The sequence below is a fragment of the Felis catus genome, chromosome A3 (genome assembly GCF_018350175.1).
Source record: "Felis catus isolate Fca126 chromosome A3, F.catus_Fca126_mat1.0, whole genome shotgun sequence".
Classification (NCBI taxonomy): Eukaryota; Metazoa; Chordata; class Mammalia; order Carnivora; family Felidae; genus Felis; species Felis catus.
Window position 1 is genome coordinate 19,819,726 of NC_058370.1, and position 23,201 is coordinate 19,842,926.

The window sequence follows — 23,201 nt, forward strand, 5'->3', positions numbered from 1 at the left end:
TGGATTCTTTGGAAATACTGGGGGCCCTTTTCTGGCCATAGGATACGGGCCTCATATCACTTTACATTTGCACTGAGATTCCTTTTTATAGTGAGAAAAATTGGCTTTAGCCTTCTCTCTGCCACTAATTTACTGTATGATCTTGGGCAAGTGACTTTTCTTTTAGAGGTTTCAATTTCTGGACTCGTAAGTGACGCATTGATATTCATGATCTCTAAGTTCTTTTCCAGCAGCTGCCTTATGTGTTTGTTGTTGTTGTTGTTGTTGTTGTTGTTTGTTGTTTTTTCTGGGAAATTCCTTGATCTAGGGGCATGAAGAATTAGGAGTTGGGAAAAACTCCCAACTCCTTCTTGCAGGTTATAAGGGTTGAATTATCTGTAGACAGTTTAAAAACAATCAGAAAGGGGCACCTGGGTGCCTCAGTTGGCTGAGCACCCGACTCTCGATTTCAGCTCAGGTCACGGTCCCAGGGTTGTGGGAACGAGCCCCACATCAGGCTCCAGGCTGAGCATGGAGTCTGCTTGAGATTCTCTCTCTCTCTGTCTCTGCCCCTCTGCCCCCTCCCCCACTCATGCCCTCTCTTTCTCTAAAATAATAAAAACAATAAAAAATAATTTTAAGAAACAATCAGAAAATTGACTTAAAAACCCAACCCTCTTTTTCAAGTCTAAACAATGCTGGTGACCAAATGTGTCCCCACTCAGGCAATCGCCCCCTCCCTCTACCTTTCGGCAGTCATTGCCTTATTCTAGAAACAGCACACTGCTATTGTAGGTAGACACCGTCAGGCCCTGTCTTACACCTCAGTGGGTTGAAGACATGAAGAAGGCAAGCGTTGGAACCCAGGCCGTGAAGGCAGAGCTTGGGGTTGGCTTTCCCAATTCTGAACTCAGGGCTCTCCATTCCCAGCCCTATCCTCCGTGAACTGATCATTGCTCCTAACGACAGCGACCTGGCTGGGACAGGAGGACGAAAATCTCCCGGCCTAGAGGATACCATTTCCTGGCTCTTTCGATAGAAATGTCTAGTGGGGGGGTCTGGTTTTATTATTTTAAGAAGGCCCTTGAGCATGGTGCCAGTTTAAACTCATCAGGCCCATCAGAGAGAACATGTCAAATAGTTACCTAAGCTTCAGACACCAAGAGACCTGGGATCAGATCCCAAACCTATCACAAAGGCATCGACGGGGAAACCTCCGCAAAATGGGGAGGATGCTACCTCAACCGAAATGTTGCAAAGAGTAGATAGGTAATTTTTGTTCAGTCTCTAGTCCGGCTCCTGGCCCGCGGTAACTAACATCAGCTTTCTGTTTCTGACGCCACGGTTCAAATGAACAGCCACCCTGGTCCCAGCATTCAAGTACCCGGCGGGTGAAGGATCCCCCTTGCCCTCAGGTTCGGAGAGTGGGAGCATCAGGGCAGCTCCGTGCCTCAACCCCCGTGGGTAACACGGTGTGTGATGTATGCTGGGCTGAGCCTGCCGAGCGTGTGAGCTGGGAGCGCGACCAGGGAGGCCAGCTACAATTTTAGCTCCAGCGTGGAATTTCCTGGTTTTGGGGGGTCTGGAGTCCAAACCTTCTCTGGTGCTGGTGCTGCCTTTTGCTGCCAGAACCGGGCGGCAGACACAGCTTCTTTCCACCCGACCGCCCAGGGTGAGGCAGGCGCCCTCCTCCCGGGCCCTGTAGCACTTGGTGCCGGCCAGGGCCTCCTGGGCAAGTTCCAGCAGCTTCTTCCTGTGCGAGCGCACGTGGGCTCGCACAATCGCATCGCTCAGTCAGGCCCGGGTGGAGAGCTGTTTGTCTCTGCCCGGGGAGGAGGAGGCAGGGTTCACAGCTTCCCTAATAAAAGGTTAATTATCCTGCCCTTGGGTCCTGAGATCCAGTTAAAGAAATTGCGGCTTCCGTGCACCTCGATTTGTACGCGAACGGAAAAGGCCTCATGGCTCCGCGATGACTTATGGTCCCGAGGTCGCAAGAAATAGAATCCACATCAGGCTAATGGAAGCAAACACATTTTTTCTTTTGAAGTGTGGAGTGGATGGTTCAGAGAGGTAAAGAAATAGCTGAACTGCGAGGCTCTGAGAAGGGTAGAAAGTAGGAGAGCTTGAGGAATCTCAGCAGCAGGCACTCAGGGAAAGTCTCAAAAAAGTGCTTCTGGAAATACTCAGTAACAGTGATTTATAACTTTTTGTGCATGGTTCCAGATTCAAACTCCCTCACAGAGGGAGTCCCATGGGTTAGGGTAAAGAAGCGACAGCCCCCCCCACCGACTTTGTGTGTCCTGAAATATGATTTGACTGGTTGTTGTTTTCCCAATGATCAAACTCTTGGGATCAACTCACAGTAGTCAAACTCATAAACCATAGATGTATAAACCGGATAGCATTGACTCAGTTTACACAGTCATCTCTACCTTCCAGGTGAACAGACAATTTCCGTTTATTACCAAGAATCTCTTCCTCTAGGTCTTTCCTGGTGTCGGCATTCATTGAAAGTGGAGTCAGGCGACAAAAAGTTGTTCAGTGAACTTGGGGGCTAGGTGATCTTAAGGAGTAATTCCATCGAGTCTGGGAGACAATTCTGACCGTGTTCCTTTTTTGTTCCATTTTTTCCTAAGCTCTATTCACAATCCTTCTCCTTGCTACCCCATCCCCTTGGCAGATATGATACAGATGGGTGTCTGCATGTCTAATTTAAAGGGCTTACCAAGGCTGTCCCGATGGGACTCAGTTTACCACTTTCACCCTGAAAGAGTGGTTCTGCTACCGCCTCTAACTGGACTTTCTTTATTGTTTCTTGCTTTTCAGATTTATTATTATTATTATTGAGAGAGAGAGAATGAACAGGGGACGGGCAGAGGGACAGGGAGAGACAGATTCTAAAGCAGACTCCCTGCCTACCACAGAGCCCAATTTGAGGCTCAATCTCACGACCATGAGAACATGACCTGAGCATAAATGAAGTCAGACCTCTAACTGACTGAGCCACCCAGGACCCCTGGAAAATGCCTTCTCTGAAAACAGTTATTCTTCCCACAGCTAATGTGGATCGAGACATCTGTGTCCTTGCTGGAAGTCTTCAAGGCGGGTTGCAAAAATTTTTGTAGCCAATAGGTTACTGGCAGAGAGTGGCGAATAATAGGACATAGCCCCAAAACAGAAAATGCATTATTGTTGTGCTATTTCACTGAATTATCTCAATAAATCACACTCCTTACCCCATCCTGTCTCAAAATAAAAATAAAAGCAAAGCGAGAAGGTCCCTTATGAGACCGCGATCCTTAAATGCATGTGAAATACAACAGTTAAGAGTGGGCATTTCTCAAAAGCCATAGCAGATACCCCGCTGGGCTAGTAGGAGTATTTTGAAATCGTACTTGGTTGTGTGAGCCAGTTGGGTCCTTCCCGAGCACAGCCGGCAGGGTTTTGCTTATTCAGCTCAGACTGAGATGGTTTCACGAATTTGCAAGTCTACTAAGGACACATTGATAATACGCAGAAGAGACATGTGTGCAGGTTGTTAAGTTAAACAGGAAACATAAGGCCTTAGGCTGGTTCTGTGTGATGCCGGGAGAGTAGATATTCCCAAATATAGACAGATTGTGTGACACTTTAAATCATGTTGAATTAAATAATACCCCCTCTGTAAATCAGAGTTCAGACTTCCAGCCGTCCCAAGCATCTGGAGGAGCACACAGGTAAATAATTTAGGAAACACGCAGATCGATGATACAGACGGAAACACATCAGTGACGAGGCAGGGTGTCCGCACAGAGAAGACACTGAGGAGGATGGGGCCCATGAGAGAGGACTGTAGGGGGACACCTGGGTCCCAGGAACTAAACTCATCTCCTGGGGGAGTTCCCAAAAGCTTACCTGGGGAAGACTGGGGTGGCTGCTTCAGGTTCTGGACACCCACTGCCCTTTCCTCTGCCCTGTTGGTCTTTTTGTTTTGTTTTAATGTTTATTTTTGAGAGAGAGAGAGACAGACATAGTGGGGGAGGGGCAGAGAGAGAGAGAGGCATAGAATCCAAGGCAGGCTCCAGGCTCTGAGCTGTCAGCACAGACACGGGGCTTGAACCCACGAACCGTGAGATCATGACCTGAGCCGAAGTCGGACGCTTCACCGACGGAGCCACCCAGGCACCCCTCTGCCCTGTTGGTCTTAATGCTGTTCTGTTTTGTTGTCTGAGGCCCGAGGCAATGGTTCGCAGGCCTGAAGCCACCGGTTCAAGGAGGGCTTTGTTGCTGTGTGATGTAGGAGGGTTGAGAATAAAGCTAAATCTTACATCATGGAGGACTCCAAAGTGCTGTGGGACGTCTTACGCGAAAGGGACACAAACCAGCCCGTGTGTGTCATCTCAGGATGGATAGTGGCAAGTTGAATCCTTAATCCTGTGGGAAAACACACCAACCTGATGCTGCACATCTGAGGCCCCGTGCATGTCTAACTGTTCCAGAGGAAGAAATCAAGGATGGGAAAGTCAAGTTTTCTCAAGCACAAGGGAAAATCGTTAGTTATGGAATTACCCGCAAAGACAAACCTTTGGGCGAAAGGACGATGACATGGTTCGTTGATGAGAGCTCCATAACTTTTCCTGGAGAGAATCTGCTATTAATTTGTTAGAAATGTTATTCTCGACAAAAAGGTGGCAGTGAGAATAATATTGCAGCAGCATCCTTGGACGTGTGTGTAGATGGTGGGCAATGAAGCAGCTCCCTGGTCCTCGCACACAGAGGAACCCCAGGGGGGCACTGGCCTATGCCTGACGGAAGCACCAGAACTAAAGGGAATACTCAAAGCAACTGTGGGGGGTCGAGTCAAGGGTATACCGGAGACAAACGGGCGAACTTGAATAGGTAAAGGCAAAATTAGGAGAAAATGCAAACTCACGGCTGAAACGTTGGAGGGAGATGAATTCAAAGGGAACAAATACCTAGAGGAGAGTCGATCCGAAACACATCCTGGCCGGGACGCCCGGGTGGCTCAGCTGGTTAAGCGTCTGACTCTTGGTTTTGGTTTCAGTCACGATCGATCTCACGGTTTGTGAGCTCGAGCCCCACGTCAGGTGTGGCACGGACAGGGTGGAGCCTGCTTGGGATTCTCTCTCCCCCTCTCTCTTTGCCTGTCCCCTGCTTGCTCTCTCTTTCTCTCAAAAGCAAATAAATAAACTTAAAAAGAAGTAAATCCTGCGGAACAAATGATAAGGTCTGCTTTTGTGGCCAGTGCAGGGTCTGGGCCTGCTTGCAATTTTCACCCTGTTGTTTAGAGACGTGGAGCCACAGAGGGATGGGACCCTCAGTGTGTGAGTGACGGCTGCAGAAGCCCGGGATGTTGGGTGCACCTTCATGCAGCAGAATCTTCAGTTCTGGTGTGAGTGTTGAGTTACCCCAGACAGGCTAAGGTTCTGAATCCTCCATGTGTGGGTGATAGAGGTTACCATCCTACCTGTCTTCCCTAACTGCAGGTGGCCAGCGGGCTGCTGTCGGGCAAATTGAAGTTACACCCTTATCGAACACAGGTTTGGGGTTATGGAGAAGACGCTGCCTTTGCCGATAAATAAGTCTAGTTTTGCAATTAGTAATATGAGAGATTGGACTTGACCCGTTCTGGCTGCCGTGTGTTTCCTTACGGGTGAAGGAACATGCATTATTCCTGGGGCGTCCAAAGACAGATTTTTTCTGTAGTGTTCTGTTGCACTGTTGGACTATGAAGAAATGGTCTTCTCGCAGCCACAGACTTTTAGACCAGAGATTTCTCCATTATCACTTGGCTCAAACTCTGGAACTGGTGAAAGAGACTCCTCCTTACCCCACTGTTTCGTGATGTACAAATGAGACAGATGAATGGTAACTATGGACCAGAAGGGGGCACGTTCAACAACTTGAAGGACGCTATGCAGAGCAGGCGTTCCTCCAAAGGGCAGACTTCACAAAGGGCAGAAGAGAAGCTTCTCTGGCCTAAACAACGCATGCTCGATAAGACATAACCACGCTCCTGTGACTTCAGCTTTCTGAGATACAGAAGGATAATGGGAAAGACATCACAAGAGCACGGGCCTTCTAAGAAAGCAAGGCAGAGAGGGTAAAAGGTTCGATCTCTCAGGGAAAATCTAACAGGTCCATCATTGCTGTTTGGAAGACATAAAGAGATAGACCAGTACTGTCTGGCACAGATGTGAGAATAAGGAAATGAGAAGGTTGTTAATGTTTTGCTACATGGCTTGGGTCCATTGGATCTGGAGATTCAGGCCTTAAGGAATGATTTCAGAAAAAGAGAAAGAAAGAAAGAAAGAAAGAAAGAAAGAAAGAAAGAAAGAAAGAGAAAGAAAGAAAAGAGAGAAAGAAAGAAAAAGAAAGAGAGAGAGAAAAGAAAGAAAGAAAAGAAAGAGGAAGAAAAGAAAGAGAAAGAAAGAAAAGAAAGAGAAAGAAAGAAAGAAAGAAAGAAAGAAAAGAAAGAAAAAGAAAGAAAAGAAAGAAAAGACAGAGAAAGAAAGAAAAAGAAAGAAAGAAAGAAAGAAAGAGAAAGAAAGAAAAGAAAGAGAAAGAAAGAAAGAGAAAGCAAGAGAAAGAAAGAAAGAAAGAAAGAAAGAAAGAAAGAAAGAAAAGAAAGAAAAAGAAAGAAAGAAGAAAGAAAGAGAAAGAGAGAAAAGAAAGAAAAGAAAGAAAAAGAAAGAAAAAGAGAAAAGAAAGAAAGATAAGAAAGAGAAAGGAAAAGAAGGAAGGAGAAAAGAAAGAAAAGAAAGAGAAAGAAAAGAAGAAGGAAGGAAAGGGAAGGAAGAAGGAAGGAAGGGATGAAGGAAAGAGGGAAGGAAGGAAGAGGACAGGGAAGGAAAAAGGAGAGAAAAAAGATATTTACACGTACTGAGGACCTGCCACGGTCTGGTCACGATCTCTCCCATGAGGTGAATGGTCTCTTTTTATAAAAGGATGGATCTCTTCATTCGAAGAAAACTAAATATGTTGGGCAAGACTGCAAATAGGGTGACTGGTCTTGGTATAATGACACGCAGATCTCCCACAGCTCTGGGGGCCGCCGGTCAGAGATCAGGGTGACGGGCTGGTTGGGTCCTGGGGAGGCCCCTCGGGGTTGCAGACTTCTCGATGGGTCCTCACCCAGGGGAAGGGGTCGGGGAGCTCTGCGGGATCTCCCATCAGGACGCTGATCCCCTTCCCGAGGGATCCACCCTCAGGTCCTAAGCGCCTCCCAAAAGGCGCCTAATACGCTCTGCTCGGACGTTAGGATTTTGACACATGAATTCGGGGGAGACACAAACATTTGGACCATAGCGTCTGCCTACCAGTTTTATACTTCTGGGACAGATTCTGGATGGAAGATGTGAAAGCTTACTTTTTCCATAAAAAAATGCCTTGCTTTTTTTTTTTTTTTTTTTGAGTGGAAAGGCTCATCTGCTATTCCAGGGCAGAGGACTCGATGCCCGGAGGACGGTGATCTAACGTATCGTGTTGGGCAAACACCTCTACTCCACGGGGAGATTTCCACATTCCATCCCAAAGCCGTGTGTGTTCACCACACGCTGAGAATCACCCTTAAGAAGTTCATCCGCTCCCTTCCTTCCTGTTTTCCCAACTTGCTCAGCATCAGTGCCAGGAAGGGACAGAGGGAGGCACTTGGGGACGCCGCAGCCTGGTTCTGGCTGATCCCTGGCACCAAGGAGTGCCCGCCCCGGCTGTTTATTTCAGAGCCGTTTCTGCGGGTTAATGAAGACGTAAGCTCCCGGCCTCAGCCACACTATGTAAAAGAATCACTTATTGCCTGTTCCATCTCACTGACTTTTATGGTGATACTTAAACCAAAATGGTGAACTATTACACTTCATAGCCTGCAAATAAAAGCAGCATGTTAAAAAGTAGGGGCCGTAACCCCTGATCGGGCTGAAATGGCTTGTCATCTTGAGACGACTTTGTTCAGCTCCCCAGGGCCGGGGCCCGGGGCGCCGTGTCGGAGGCAGACAATGAATCCCGGGGCCACGGGCTGGGGGGCGCGGGCCTCCTTCGGCAAAGGGCATGGTGCGGAGCTCACAGCGGGGTGCAATCAACGACGGATGCCAGAGGGGGTGGGCACGGGGACCAGAGAAGCAAGTCACGTCACACTTTGGCAAGACGGCGTTCTGCCCCAGGCCTTGCTGGAGGCCCCCGCGCAGCCCGGCTTCCCTTAGACTCAACCGTGGCCCTCGGAAGACGTCTGTGTCCATTGGGAGAAGCCACGGGACGGCTCAGAGACTCCTTCATGCCGGCCCGGTGGGTGCATTAGGGATAATGCCCCCGTGCTGGTGCCTGAAAATAACGTACTCTTCCATGGCTTGATTAACTTGAACGCAGTGGGGTTCTTTTTTTTTTTTAAATTTTTTTAACGTTTATTTATTTTTGAGACAGAGAGAGACAGAGCATGAACAGGGGAGGGGCAGAGAGAGAGAGGGAGACACAGAATCCCAAACAGGCTCCAGGCTCTGAGCTGTCAGCACAGGCCCGACGTGGGGCTCAAACCCACAGACCATGGGATCATGACCTGAGTCGAAGCCGGATGCTTAACCGACAGCCACCCAGGCGCCCCTACATGTAAAGGTTTCTAATGTATCTTTTTTTGTGGAAATGCTCTCCCTCCTTCTATGTGTGTGTGAACCTGTGCGTGCGTGTGTGTGTATAATATTTTATATATAGTATATATACTATATATATAATGTCTCTCTCTATATTTCTATAACTTGGTTTTAGAGCACTTACGTCATTTTTTATGATAGTTACATAGTATTCCATAGAAAAGACATCCATAATTTTTTGTGATCTATTTTAATAAGCTAGAATGAAGCCAATGTATACAATGTACAATAAAATGTAATTTCACACGTTTATCTTTACAGATTTTCCAACTACATGGCAGTTAGGAGCGTAGTTACTGCTGTCAGCTAGATTGGATTGCTCACATGCATTTGCTACTTACATCCTGTGTCACCCAGGGTAAGTCACAACGTTCTCTAAGCTTTATTCCTATCTGGGAGGAATCCAAATACACAGAGTACCTACCGAGAAGGTTTGTGGAGAGGATCAAATTAGATCACTTGTGAAAAAAAGCTCAGCATATCAGAAATGTTCCATAAACATTAGCTGTTAGTATTATAATCCCCAAACAGAAAAAAAAAAAAATTCCTTTGTCAGGCCATGTGTGTTAAAGAAAATAGAAAGACTCATTCATCATAATCGGAGACTGTGCTCGAGCTTTAAGAAGTGCTTGGTGGGGCTGTCCAGTTTCCCCAGCACCATCTATTGAAGAGACAGTGTTTTGACCTTTGTATATTCTTGCCTTGTATGTCAGCTATACTTTGATTAGAAAAAATATATACATAGAGGTCACTGGGTGGCTCAGTCGGGTAAGCGTCCAACTCTTGATTTTGCCTCAGGTCATGATCTCACGGTTCATGAGTTTGAGCCCTGCGTCGGGCTCTGTGCTGACAGCGTGGAGCCAGCTTGGGATTCTCTCTCTCCCTCTCTCTGCCCCTCCCTCCAGCTCTCTTCTCTCTCTCTCATATGTGTGTGTGTGTGTGCTCTTTCTTTCTCTCTCTCTCAAAAATAAATAAATATTGGGGCGCCTGGGTGGCGCAGTCGGCTAAGCGTCGGACTTCAGCCAGGTCACAATCTCGCGGTCCGTGAGTTCGAGCCCCACATCAGGCTCTGGGCTGATGGCTCAGAGCCTGGAGCCTGTTTCCGATTCTGCGTCTCCCTCTCTCTCTGCCCCTCCCCCGTTCATGCTCTGTCTCTCTCTGTCCCAAAAATAAATAAACGTTGAAAAAAAAAAAATAAAAAAAGATCTGTTTCACAGAATACATGAAGGAGTACACATCAATTCTAGAATCTAAAGGAATGGAACTTTATTTTGTCATGAAGTCAGTTTAAATTCACATTTAAGGGGCGCCTGGGTGGCGCGGTCGGTTAAGCGTCCGACTTCAGCCAGGTCACGATCTCGCGGTCCGTGAGTTCGAGCCCCGCATCAGGCTCTGGGCTGATGGCTCGGAGCCTGGAGTCTGTTTCCGATTCTGTGTCTCCCTCTCTCTCTGCCCCTCCCCCGTTCATGCTCTGTCTCTCTCTGTCCCAAAAATAAATAAACGTTGGGAAAAAATAAATAAATAAATAAATAAATAAATATTAAAAAAAGAAAAAAGACATAAAATTCCCAGAAAGAAAAAAGAAAATTCTGAAGACAGAATGATGAACAATGAGCATTTAAAGATGCAGAACTGTCAGATGAAAGCTAAGAAACAATTTATTTCGCTAAAAAAAGAGAGGCATTTGCATGGTCTTTACATTATTTAAGCACCGACTGATAGGATAGCATTAGTACAGGTGTCGCCAGGTGCCTTGGGTCAGTGAGTTGGTACAGAAGGTCCTTCTCTCCCCACTTGCAAGGTTCCTTGCATGGAGAGGTTGAGTCTGTTTCTCACTCTCTTGTATCTGGCTAGAGTGGCCCTAGCGACCTTTGTGACCAATAGAATGCAGTGGAAGCAATTTCCTGGACTCAGTGACCGTGTTATGAGAAACCTTAGAGCTTCCACTCACGGGTCCTTCGGAACGCTCACACTGGGGGAAGCCAGCCATCATGCGAGACGTATTCCCAAGTATTCTGGGCCCCCATGCTGTAGGGAAGCCAAACTAGTCATGTAGGGAGGTTGTGTAGAGAGAGAGATTCTTGACCAGTCCCCCCTCCGCTCAGCCGCCCCACTGGTCCCAGACAGAGAATCACACATTCGAACAGAAAAGCGTTCGCATCTCTCCAGCCCCAGCCGCCTTTGATGGCACCTGGGCCAGCATTCCTAGGTAAGAACTGCTCAGCTGAGTTCAAACACCAAACCCTGCAAGGTAACAACAAAGTTCAGACCAGGACGTGCAAGATAGCAACAACATGGTAACAAAGTTTAAAGGCCAGACCCGGGCAAGATAATTCAATCTCAGTTCATTCATCCACTATGCAGCGGGTTTTGATCCAAACTACAGAGTATCTGTCTCCCCTAATGCCAACTAGTAGCTTTACAAAATAATCGAACGTGTTGTTCCCGTATGTCAATGCAAACAATTTCAAATTCCACTACAGAAGAATTTTGTTTAGAAAAATTACATACAGGTTAAATATCTGTTATGTATGGCAGAGGCTGTAGCTGTGAGAGTTCTTATAATTCATGCATTTGTATTATTTTAGCCACTAAATCTTCTACCAAAGGAGATGCTTTCAAACGTCCATTTTCTTTTTTTTTAATTTTTTTTTTAACGTTTATTTTTGAGACAGAGAGAGGCAGAGCATGAACGGGGGAGGGTCAGAGAGAGGGAGACACAGAATCTGAAACAGGCTCCAGGCTCTGAGCTGTCAGCACAGAGCCCGATGCGGGGCTCGAACTCACGGACCGCGAGATCGTGACCTGAGCCGAAGTTGGACGCTCAACCGACTGAGCCACCCAGGCGCCCCTCAAACGTCCATTTTCAAAACAGTCTCCCCCTAGTCTCTTCCACTCACCTAACAGACACTTTGTCCCCCGTTTAAAAAACGTAGCCTTGGGGCGCCTGGGTGGCTCAGTCGGTTGGGCGTCCGACTTCAGCTCAGGTCACGATCTTGCGATCTCGCGGTCCGTGAGTTCGAGCCCCGCGTCGGGCTCTGGGCTGACGGCTCAGAGCCTGGAGCCTGCTTCCGATTCTGTGTCTCCCTCTCTCTCTGACCCTCCCCCGTTCATGCTCTGTCTCTCTCTCTGTCTCAAAAATAAATCAACGTCAAAAAAAAAATTTAAAAAACGTAGCCTTAACCTTGAAGTGAGAGATTATAAGTGTCAGTACTGCGAGCATGGTTGTTATTATTATTTAATAATCTGGTAGGTGAACTTACACTGAGAGGTTTTGCCCTGGTAAGGGGGGAAACAAAAGTTCAGTAAACTTGGAGCACCTGTCATTTAAGAAAGATAAATAATAACCTTGAATCTAGCGGCTCCTGTAAATCCTTTGCTATATTCTAAAAATCACTTTTAATTGGCACGCTCTCTCTCATTACAAAGGTAAGTATTATTTTGCATTTTAAAGATCTTTTTAGAGGCACCTGGGTAGCTCAGCAGGTTAAGCGTCTGACTTCAGCTCAGGTTATAATCTCACAGTTTGTGAGCTCATGATAGGTTTTCTGCTGTCAGAGCCTGCTTCATATCCTCTGTCCCGCCCCACCTCCCTCTGCCCTTCCCCCTCTCCCTCTCTGTCTTTCTCAAAAATGAATAAAAACATTAAAAAAAAATTAAAGATCTTTTAAATTAGGCGTGCCGATGACAAACTATAAACAGTTTTGCGCACCCGTGACTTCAAGTTTTGTTTATTGGCTTTGCTAGTGTCATAACAATCCACTCTATGAATTTCATGTCTGTACCTATCTGTGTAAGTTTCCTTGGGATTTTTAAAAAATAAATTCCAATCAATCAGTCACTCTACTAGTAACTTATAGTTATTCCAGAAAACATTGGTTTCACAGCGAAGTCATCTGTTGCTGAAATATTTTTTCTCCATTACATGTATTTTTGAGTGTTTTTCTAAAAAGTTCATTCTGTGTTTCATGTGGCAAATTCCATAAGGAAAAAATGTTGGAAGCATCTGTACTTTTACCCAACTGGATAGCAAACCTCACACACCAAGTAATTTCTTTTAACACTTGACTTTTCAAATCTTCAGCGAGGTTTTCTCCGTATCTTCTAGCAGAATCTGCTGACAAAGGAATACATTTTTATTTGTCGCCATATTGTTTTCTGCATATTATTTCAGCTGTTTTTCTTGTGTTGGGGGAAGATGGGATATTTTCCCCAATGACTTTTTTGGGGGTGGGGGCTTTGCTAATAAGCAGTAAAACTCAACATAGGCTTCTAAACATTTCGCAAGAAGCTTAGTGAAATTTTGTCAAGTACTTCTTTGGGTGTTGAATGATTTTAAACATGGCTGAAAATATACAGTCTTGTTTCCCTGTTCTGGATGCTTAGTTTCCAAATGCCTTGAAAATTGTGCCTCATGGTGCCAGCTTTATTGGCTATCTTGTAGGTGACAGATTAAAAGGGAAAGAACCCAAGGGTTACGGAGGCCGGGGTGGGGGAGGGGGTGCAATTACGATAATCTAAGCAGAGCTGATAAACTTAAAATTGAGTGAGAGTTTCCAGGATAAAATCTCCGGCAGTTCTAGATATTTTTATGTAGAATATATGTGATTACAATAATAATTTCTGTCATCCGGACAAAAGGCATTCTGAGATTATAAGAAACAGGTAAACGGAATTCAAATCTTCACTCACTCGAGGATTATGAAGAAGAAAACAAAGAGGCAAAAGACATTAATTTCGTAATGAGGTCACTGCAGAGCACTGACCGAGTGGGGCAAGGAGCAAAACATCCCGGGAAAGGTTTTAAAACTCTGTTCGCCTTTATCTAACCTTTTCAGTGGTTCCTGCATCCACGGCACTTTTCTTTCTGAACCCCTCAAAAAAGCAGACTTGTAATGTCGATGGCCCTTTACCCACAAGCGTCCTCCTGATCCTTTTTCCTTGGTCTACTTGTCATCTCTTCCCTGGATCTCCCTTGCCGCTTCAGTGTGTATACCCTGCCGTCCTTCAGAGAATGTTCTTGTCCTCTGATCTTCAAAGAAGGACCCAGGAAGCATAGGGCAGGGGGTTGGGGAGCAGTGAAGGGAGAAGACAGCGTGAGAATTCTCCCTTGGAGCAGGGCAAGGAAGAGGCTGGGTCCTGTGTCGTATTATTTTCATTTTCCTTTGCATTGTCCTAATAACACACATCCTTGGAGGTCGTAACCTTGATCCTTCTTAGAGAAGAAGCCTGTGATTTAAGCAGCTGTGGGAGAATGAGATTCAAGCATAAAGAGGAGGGGGGTGGGGGTGGGGGGTGGGGAACAGGATATAGGGGCAGAGCAAGTGAGATCACCTAAGAGTTTTATCGGGTAGGTCTTTGGGGGCTGAAAATAATGTTTGCCAAGCGACTATAACCAAAACTCTTCTCTCGTTCTTTCTCTCTGTCCAAACTTCCTCCCTCCCTCTGTCTCTCTGCCTCTCTCTCTTTCTTCCTCAAGGAAGAAGAGAATCATAACAGCCAGGGGAGCAGGGAGGGTCCAGAGAGCTCCAAAGCAATCCGTGGCTTCCCGTCCCACTGGTTCACAGCCAGAAGGAATAGTTCGTTTCTTAACGATCCCGGCCCCCTTCCCGCACACCTCTCCCCCAGCCCACACAGGATGGGACACTGGATGACCATCCGGTCCCTTCCACCCATCCGTCCTCACTTTTTCCTCCCCAACGAGCGTTTTCATTATTAGGTAGATTGAGAGTTTTGCCCAGCTCGCTTCTTATTTCTAACCCCCATTCCCTGCCTTCCTTCCCCTCTCTCCGTTTCTTTTCAGGTTAATTTATCTGATTATATGCAACACACTGCAGCCATGTTAACACACCAACTGAGTTTGCACTTGGAGGCTTGGAGGAAAGATTACCATTAAAACGTGACTTCCATCCACTCAGCTGAAATTACTATTGATTGCCAAAGAAAAATATTTGTGCTGTGGAGCTGGGAGCTATGATGTTGAACCATATTAACATAATGTTAGCATAGCTACGGGTGTTTAGTAGCACGCAATCAGATTTGAAATGAACGTTGATTATAGATGGAGATTAATGTTCACATATTCATAGGAACACAATGAGAAGAGCAATTTCCTTTCTACTACAGATCAATGGTTTCCCCATTCAATTATACAGCTGTAATAATTGCATTATGCTGAAATATTTCTTAATGGCTAATTTCTTTCCTTTTGTGTGTGTGTGTATGAGATCTTTTGTCAGTGATAGCTTCTGCAGCCCGAGGACAGCATAAGATGTTTTAATCACTGGTGTCGTTTTGCAAGCTTTGACCAAGCCAGTAATTTCCCCCCCGTCCCCCATCTTTGCTATCCTCTCTTATTATCACCCAGAATCACTTCCTGGATGATTGAAATATAGGGAGTTGCCTCAAGTCTTGTTTTGTTTTGTTTTGTTTTGTTCTTTCTTTCTTGTTTAGAGAGTGAAGACAAAACCCGGAAACCTATGGGGTCATGCTCGCTCCTTTCTGCACATTTGCTGGGGAGAAATTGATGAAGACACAAAAACATCGTGCATAGGATGCCTCCCACCCAAAGACTCTTGTTGTCTCTCTATATAAATATAATTTTGGAGCCATTCAGTGATTAAAAAGCAAATGATGAAACTAGTGTCTTCTTCAATACTCACAGCGAATCTTTGAGGACTGATGCAGCATGGATATTTATATTGTAAAGATAAAGCATCCATAAGACGGTGAGCCTGCCTTTTCTAACGCTAATGATATCTTCCTGCTTACCCTGATATAGCTCAGAGGAAGCCTAGCTGGCACTTTCTTCCCTAAATGAGCTCTGTCTTATGGTAGACTCATGATGTCCCTGTCTTATGCCCTTCTCTGTTGTCCTGATGGAGAAGGCTGGGCTTTCTCTGATCTGTTTTCTTGCATCCGTGAGCATGAAGCCTTGTTCAACCTTAATTGAACTGAATGTGATATAGTGGAAAGAAGTTCAGATATAAAGATCTGCCTATCAATGGTGGTCCGAAGGGCATTGTCCACTTTTGTGCCCTTTGGCAAGTCATTGACAATTCATGGCCTCAGTCTTTCCCCACTGGAGAGTAGAAAACGTAACACCTCACTCACAAGGTCCCCAATCTAAGGCAGTAAGTTTAAAGACTTAACTCAGGCTTTGGAGAAAGACCCACGTGGCGTAAATTCTCTTCCTATTACCAACCCCCCAGGTGATCTCACGCAAATGCCTTCCCATCCCCGAGCCTCTGTTTTCTCATCTGTAAAATGGGTATGATAATAGGTTCTGCCTCAAAGCATTATAAATACTAAGGGAGATCTAGCAAGGCATGCACTTGCATAATTTTATTTTCTCTCATTCTTATTTTTATTGAAAATGTCTAGAATGAGGTGGCAAACAGCTTCTCTTCTGCCTTTTATGCTTGAGAAAAAAAAATAGATGTGGGAGCAATAAATATAATCAATATGGTTTTCTTTCCTGTATGCCATACTGTATTTTGCTGGCCTGCTCTGTACAAAGAAGCAATACGCAGATACACATTTCATCATCAGGGATGTTTCCAAGTCTTGGCCATCGATTCTCTTTTCTAAAGCCTTTTGGAAAATTTTTAAGTTTATTTATTTATTTTGAGAGAGAGAGAGAGAGAGAGTGAGTGGGGGAGGGGCAGAAAGAGAGGGAGAGAGAGAATCCCCAGGCAGGCTCTCTGCTCTCAGCACAGAGCCCAACGTGGGGCTCGAACTCATGAGCCGTGAGACCATGACCCGTGCCAAAATCCAGAGTCGGATGCTTGACTGACTGAGCCACCCAGGTGGCCCTCTAAAGCCTCTTTTAAGCACATTCCCCAGGGAAAGAGATGGTTTTTGCTCCCTGTGCCCTCCCAATGGGGTACAATCTGCACAGAAAAAAAAATACTTCTGATACGCAGCAATGAACAGGATATTAGAATAGTATCTAGTCTGCATATTTTTCAAACACTTATTGTCAGGGAAAGCATGTAAACCTAGGAAAACTGGTCCAGAGCAGGCAAACTGGGCCGGAGATAGTCTGGGGTTTGATGTGCTGTTCTAGGTAGTGGCAGGTGGTCCCCAGGAAAATTGTTTCTTTTCCGTGGCCCCACCAAAGGCCAACGCCACAATTTCAGTATCTCATTCCATTACTCAAAAAAGAATTTATTGAGTGCCTGCTGTATGCTAAGCAGTGTGCTCAGTGTTGCAGATGGAATCCTGAGCAAATAGGTACATTATCTGTTCCTATGGTTCTTATGATCTAGAGAAGGACTAGTAAGCGATCGTAGAAGTAAAAATGAAATTGCAACTCCCATGAGAAGAAGTTTGTATAGGAGAAGGGAGAGATTCAGAAGCTAGGGAGACGCTAAAGGAGTGTCTTAGCTACATAAGCTAAGACTGGAAAGAAGACCAGGAGTTAATTAGCAGGGCGACAGTGTGGGGGAGGGAGGAAGAGGTCTTTCCAGTTAGAAGGAAGGATGCACATCCTTTGTTATAGTCTATCTCTTTATCTCCTTCCTTTTTTCTTTATAGCACTGTTTGCCGCCTTATACATTTTGTGTCTGTTCGCTATTTTTTTGTCTTTCTTGGCCCACTTCCACAAGAATTTAAAGTCCTTGAAGGGAGGGACTTTGTCCATGTTGACCATCTCTCTGACGCCAGTGTATGAATAAATGTGCAGAGGGCCTGGATATTGAGGGAACACGGCCCACAGCGCACAAAGCAGGGCTCTCCCAAGCCCTACGTCCTTTCCCAGGGGGCCCTTGCTTTTAGGTGGTTGGATACTGGGTCCCTGTTCTCAACATTCAGTGTGGTCTTGTGGGCTCATGTACTTAGCAGAAGTGCCTTCTCTGGCATAGGACACAGATGTGTTACAGTGGGATATAAGGACACAGATGTGCTACAGTGGGACACAAATGTGTCCATGGTTGCAGCGTGGTCATGCGGTTTACTCTCCAGGATGGATTCTATCTCCAAGAGTCTGTTTAAACCATAGAGGTCCCTTCCTCTTCACAGGGACTGATGTCCAAGTAGGTCTGTGATGGGTTTTTGCCAACACAAAGAGAGAACTGATGCGAGGTTCTAGAAGGACTTCCTAACCCTTAGGAAGAATGCATCGGAGTAGAGGGTCTTCCTTATCCTCTGAATGGTTTCATGTGTAGATGTATATTCTCGAACTGCCTGGCCTTGAGAGGCCATCTTGAGGGCAGAGCCCATAAGGGGAAGACGGCATAGCGGAAAAATGGAAAGCACTCGAGTCTTTGGTGAAGTGACTCAACCTTTGAATCTACCAAATGTAGGGTAGGTCCACCTCTGGCTTATTTATTCGTCCCACGAGGTCTTCTCTTGCAACTGAAAGTGTCCTTGAAACTCACCACATCGGTTACTGACATTGGATACCATTTGGCCTCCGCCCTCCAATCCTTCCTTCCTTCCTTCCCTCCTTCCTTCCTTCTTTCCCGTTTGGATCCAGATGTGATGTAGCACTACATTTATACCATTGCTGTTGCTCGCTCCCTGAAGTGCACACGCTCCTACACGGTCTTTGTAGGAGATAAACAGACACACGCACACGCACACGCACACGCACACAGACACTAATCCTGGCTAGGCTGAGACTGCACTTAGTGTGCCTTCACACCTCAGAGAATCTCTGTTCTAGGAGCTTAAGACCTTCAGACCACCTTCCAGGTTACTCAGGTCAGCTGAGAGTCAGCGTTTCAGCCCCACCGAAGGTGAGCAGCATGGCTTTGGGCAACTGATGGAGCCTTTCCTAGCCTCAGTTTTCTCATCCGGAAAATGGGGATAGCAACCCCTCGCTCAAAGGGTTGATGTGCCATGTTAATTTATAGAAAGAATTTAGTGCAGAGCCATACACAGAATAAGTGCTCAATAAATGATGCTCTTCCGGGGAAACTCAAGCAGCAGTGTTCTCATTTTGCCTCCTGCCTCAGCCCTTTGAATTGGTTCAAATGAATCCCTAGAGGTCATAACTCATGCTTTTATTCTCCTCTGTCAGAATCAAAATGAGATTTATGTATGTGTGAATTAACAACCCAGTTGTTCCCCCTCAGTATCATCTAGTAGCAAAATCTTTGTGAAAGGGGCCCATTGTAAATAAGAATAAGAGAATTGTACATTTCGATACCAACTTGTGGACTGAACCAAACCATGAGATTCCTCCTGTGTGTGTGTGTGTGTGTGTGTATATATGTGATATGTGACATATCATATATTACATATATTACCTCGTGTGCGTTTCTTTCGGTTTTTTGTTAGAGATTCTGTTAACAAGAATTGCATAGATTTTCTTCTTTATGAAACACCCATCAAACAATAGCTGGTATTCTGCAAAGGGGCATGGCTAGAAATTGCTAAGGGGAAGGAGTGAGAAGAGAAAAGAGGAGACGCAGCAAATGAACAGGGTAAATCTTCCAGATTAGCAAAATACGCACAATGACAAGTACCCCGTTAAAAATCTAAAAATCAGAAATAAATCTACGCAGTGTCCCAGATTGGTTTGTCTGCTGCCGGCGGTTGACTTCGTTCAAGAGGAGGATGTAAACTAAATACAAACCAGCCTCGGCCTTGACTACCTGCTTTTATATCTCAGGCCGGGGATGTCGATTTCCGGGAACAAGGCTCCACAGGATGTAAAGAGTGGTATGGCAGAATGTACACATTTCAATTGATTTAAAACTTGACTGGGGAATTGGGTAGACTGGAGTTATCTTTTAGACGCTGCCATGCCCTCCCTCTTATCCTTGACAAGTGACTCAAACTTTCTGAGCCTCAGTTTCCACATCTGCAAAACCCGGGGTGCTCATGGCGCCTATGTTGTTCTTTCTGTTTGTGAAAAGTGGGTGAGGAGGACTGCCCAGCTCAGTGTCTAGCATACGGACAAGACCAGATAACAGCGCTCTGCACGATCATCTGATGGGGCACTTGTATTACTTCTGCTTTACAAAAGAGAAAACTGAGGCAAGGAAGTCAAGCCAGCCCGTCCAAGGTTATACATGATGTGAGGTGAAGCCTGGACTTGGAACCAGGCAGTCTGGCTCAAAGTTCATCTTCGTAACCGCTAGGCTCTGCATTCAAGTATTAAAGTAAGGGGTGGGCTTTTTTCCTTTCTTTTCTTTTCCTTCTTACCTGTAAGGGTAAAGATGAAATAAGTATCATGTAAGCCAGCCAGAAATTGCGGGAATGCTTTGGTCTGGCATTTGAGGCCGTTAGTTCAACAAATTATGCTTCATTCACCCAACAGTTACAAGCTCCGTATTTCCCAGTCAAGTCCCTGCCTGATGGTACAGCTACTTCCCAATCCACGTGGAGCCCTGCCTCTGCTGAACTGCCCTCAACTCCCTTTGGCCTCTCAGTGGCTCTGCACCGCTCACCTTATGCCCACTGGAGCCAGAACCCATGATGGAGACAGATGAAGCCACGCCGGAGGTCTTCCAAAGGAGCAATCCCAGAGGTAAGACCATCAAGGTCAAACCAGAGGGCATGGGGTCAGTCCAAATACCAGATGGGAAGGATATAGCTGCACGTTGGAGTAAGGGCTAGGAAAGACCAGAGGCACAGGCCATTCAGACAGAGAAGAGAGGAAAAGCTGGCGGCTTGGCCCTTAGGGGGAAGGGGCCCTGGGCCCTGGGAAGGGGCAGGTGGAGGCACGGAGCGGACCCACCCGTTCATGCCACACACACTGGGTTTGTTCCTATCCTGTGCAACATCACACCAAGCCTGGATTATTGATGATACTAACGTGTTGGCCGATAGAAACATACTTTTTAAAGTTTATTTTGAGGGAGAGAGAGACAGAGCGCAGGAGCTGGGGCGGGACAGAGGGAGGGAGAGAAGGAGGATTCCTAGCAGGCTTCTCACTGGCAGGGCTCCCTGGAGCCCAACGGAGGGCTTGATCCTATGAATCATGAGATTAGACCTGAGCCCAAATTGACTGAGCCACCCAGGCGCCCCAAGAAACATCTGATCCATCTCAGGGTGTTAGGATTTCTGGCTCTGGTGCCACAAGGGGTGAGGAGAGGTAGGCCCAAGATGGGTGAGGGCATTTGGAGGGGGATAAAGGTGTGAAGCCTGGAGTTCAGTGGTGTAAGGGATGTATACGCCAAGCAGCACAGAATGGTCATAACCCAAAAGGTATAGTTCCGTCTACAAAGGATCCATAAAGCATCACTAGAGATATTAAGTTATTTGAGGACACAGCCCGAATGTTTTACTGGACTACAGATGCAAGATTGATTCTAAATTTGTACGTGATCAAACAACCCGAATGCCAGAAGTGATCTTAATTTCAGCTATCACCCCGCCAAAGCTACTCATTTAATGACGAGGAAACTGAGTTTCAGTATTATAGCTCCTGTGTTATTTAATTTTTTTTAACGTTTATTTATTTGTATGAGAGAGAGAGAGAGACAGAGAGAGACAGAGCGTGAGTGGAGAAGGGGCAGAGAGAGAGGGAGACACAGAATCTGAAGCAGGCTCCGGGTTCTGAGCTGTCAGCCTCACGGGCTCAAACTCACGAACCACGAGATCATGACCCGAGCCAAAGTCAGATGCTCAACCGACTGAGCCACCCAGGCACCCCTCTCCTGTGTTATTTTAAGGCAATCGGTGACAAACTTTTCTAAAAAAGCTAGATCATAAATATTTCAGGTTCTGTGGACCATATTGTCTCTGTTGCAACCGCTTAGCTCTGTTGTACTGTGAAAGCGGGCATTGCCAATATATAATGAGCGTGGCTGTGTCCCAATAAAACTTTATTTATAAAAACAAGCGGTGGGCTGGCTTTGGCCTGGAGAACATAGTTTACCGATCCCTTTCCTAAACCGTAGCAACCTTTTAAAAATCGGTTTATAACATAATTTTAATAAAACATCATATTATAACTTCTATGCTTTAACATATTGCAGATTACGCATTACATGATCTATTTTAATAACACAATATAGTAAGAGAGATTACACCTAACTATAGAAGATGCAGGCAAGAATTGAAAGCACTCATTTCTGTTCCACATCTGATAGGAAGTATCAGCTATTTAAGAGTTAAAACATTAATCCCTGGTTATTTAGAAAGGTAATTTTCTATACATTTGCACAGAGGTATGGAATTTGACCCAAGGCTTGATTTTCTCAGTGCGGAAGCACACGGCATGACCATCAACTTGAAGGAAGCTGGGAGCAGTCAGCTAGACAACCCGAGGTCAGAGGTCATATCTGGAAAGGCACAGGTAAAGTTTAAGACTTTATTACAACTGAAGGGCAAATTACCTTTCTAATGATGTGCCTTCTTCCTACAGGCAGAGAGGAATTCATGAAGATTTCTCGCAAGATCCAAGAAGCTTTTTTTAAAAAAGAGAGTCTTTGGGGGCTCGTTTTGGTTAAATACTGCATTAAGAAATAGGTGCCTACTTTTGGCTTTGTATTTCCTTTCGTTTCCTCCACCCCCAGCTATCTCTACTTTGATCTGGTCCACATGTCAGTCCCAAGACTGACATCACAATGACAAGAGCTTGACTGTGAGTGAAGAACACAGCCGAACGGATATGTGGCAGCAAGCATTCCGTATCCAAGGGCGCTCGGAATGTTCGAGAATGTTCATCACTTCTTCCTATCCTTTAGCTATCAGTATCACACAGGAAGGAACCTGGTTTTCCTCCTTTTCAGAGACAGCCTCACAGCCACACTGAGATGATGGGTTTCACGTGGAGTTTTCTGGGCTGCGGACGAGGGGAAGGCTTGGGTTTAGGGTGAACAGCCTGTCTTGGATTTTGGAGTGGAACTGTTTGGCTCTGTGCCCTCGTGCTACAACGAGCTGATTAGGGGACCCCTCGGATCTGAAAACAGAGCCCCTTGGCGTGATTAACATTAAATGAGATAATAAACGGGAAGCACTGAATCTGGTGCCTCAAACCTAAGGGTCCTGAAGAAATTACAGCTAAAGACAATTTTATCGTAGTTTTCAATGCTATTATTTTGTTAAAAGGTTTGTTTCCGTCTGTTTCCTGATCCTCGTACGTCAAGGTAGGAAAACTCCTTCAGATTCGTCACCCACAGTTCCACCCCGAGAGGACTCCCGTGGAGTGCTCTCCCCTGTGTTTCCGTCTCTGAGTCCGTGAGTCTCATCTGCCTCATTTCTTTTCAGAGTATGCCCCCAGACACCCAAATCTCACAACAGATGGATCTACTTCTCTTAATCCCAGAGTCCTTTCCTTCTGGCTGTGAGAGATTGCGTCTCGGCTAATTTTCCTGGAGTCTTCCTGAAGAGCCGCGAGGATGCCCTGGAATAAGGGTGCGAGAGTCCTAACTCTGTACTCTGGGGGAAACCTCTGCTTCAGATCACGTTGGGTCCGAGGGACCCCCGTTTGGATTTTGGAGGTATTGTTATTACCATCGGGTGACAGAAATAGAAATACCAGCTTGCAGATACAAAGCGTCCACTTGCAGCCTGGGCGGCTTAATCCTGACAACTCCTGGTCCCATAGGTATTGTCACTGCCCCACCTTACATACAGGATACAGGAGAAACAATAGTTATTTGGTACCGAAATTTCCCTGGCCCT

The 23,201-nt window shown here is 45.9% G+C and overlaps 1 long non-coding RNA gene across 4 annotated transcripts; it reads left to right on the forward strand.

Moving 5' to 3' along the window:
- The first annotated feature begins 10,566 nt into the window (after positions 1 to 10,566).
- LOC109498557 lies at positions 10,567 to 23,009 on the forward strand. Of its 4 annotated transcripts, none has more exons than XR_006595184.1 (5): positions 10,567 to 10,827; positions 19,888 to 20,097; positions 21,741 to 21,842; positions 21,940 to 22,663; positions 22,785 to 23,009. It is a non-coding gene; the product is annotated as an uncharacterized LOC109498557 (long non-coding RNA). The 4 variants fall into 4 exon arrangements; XR_006595183.1 differs by having other exon boundaries at positions 21,777 to 21,842; XR_006595182.1 differs by having other exon boundaries at positions 21,741 to 22,663.
- Positions 23,010 to 23,201: the final 192 nt, after the last annotated feature.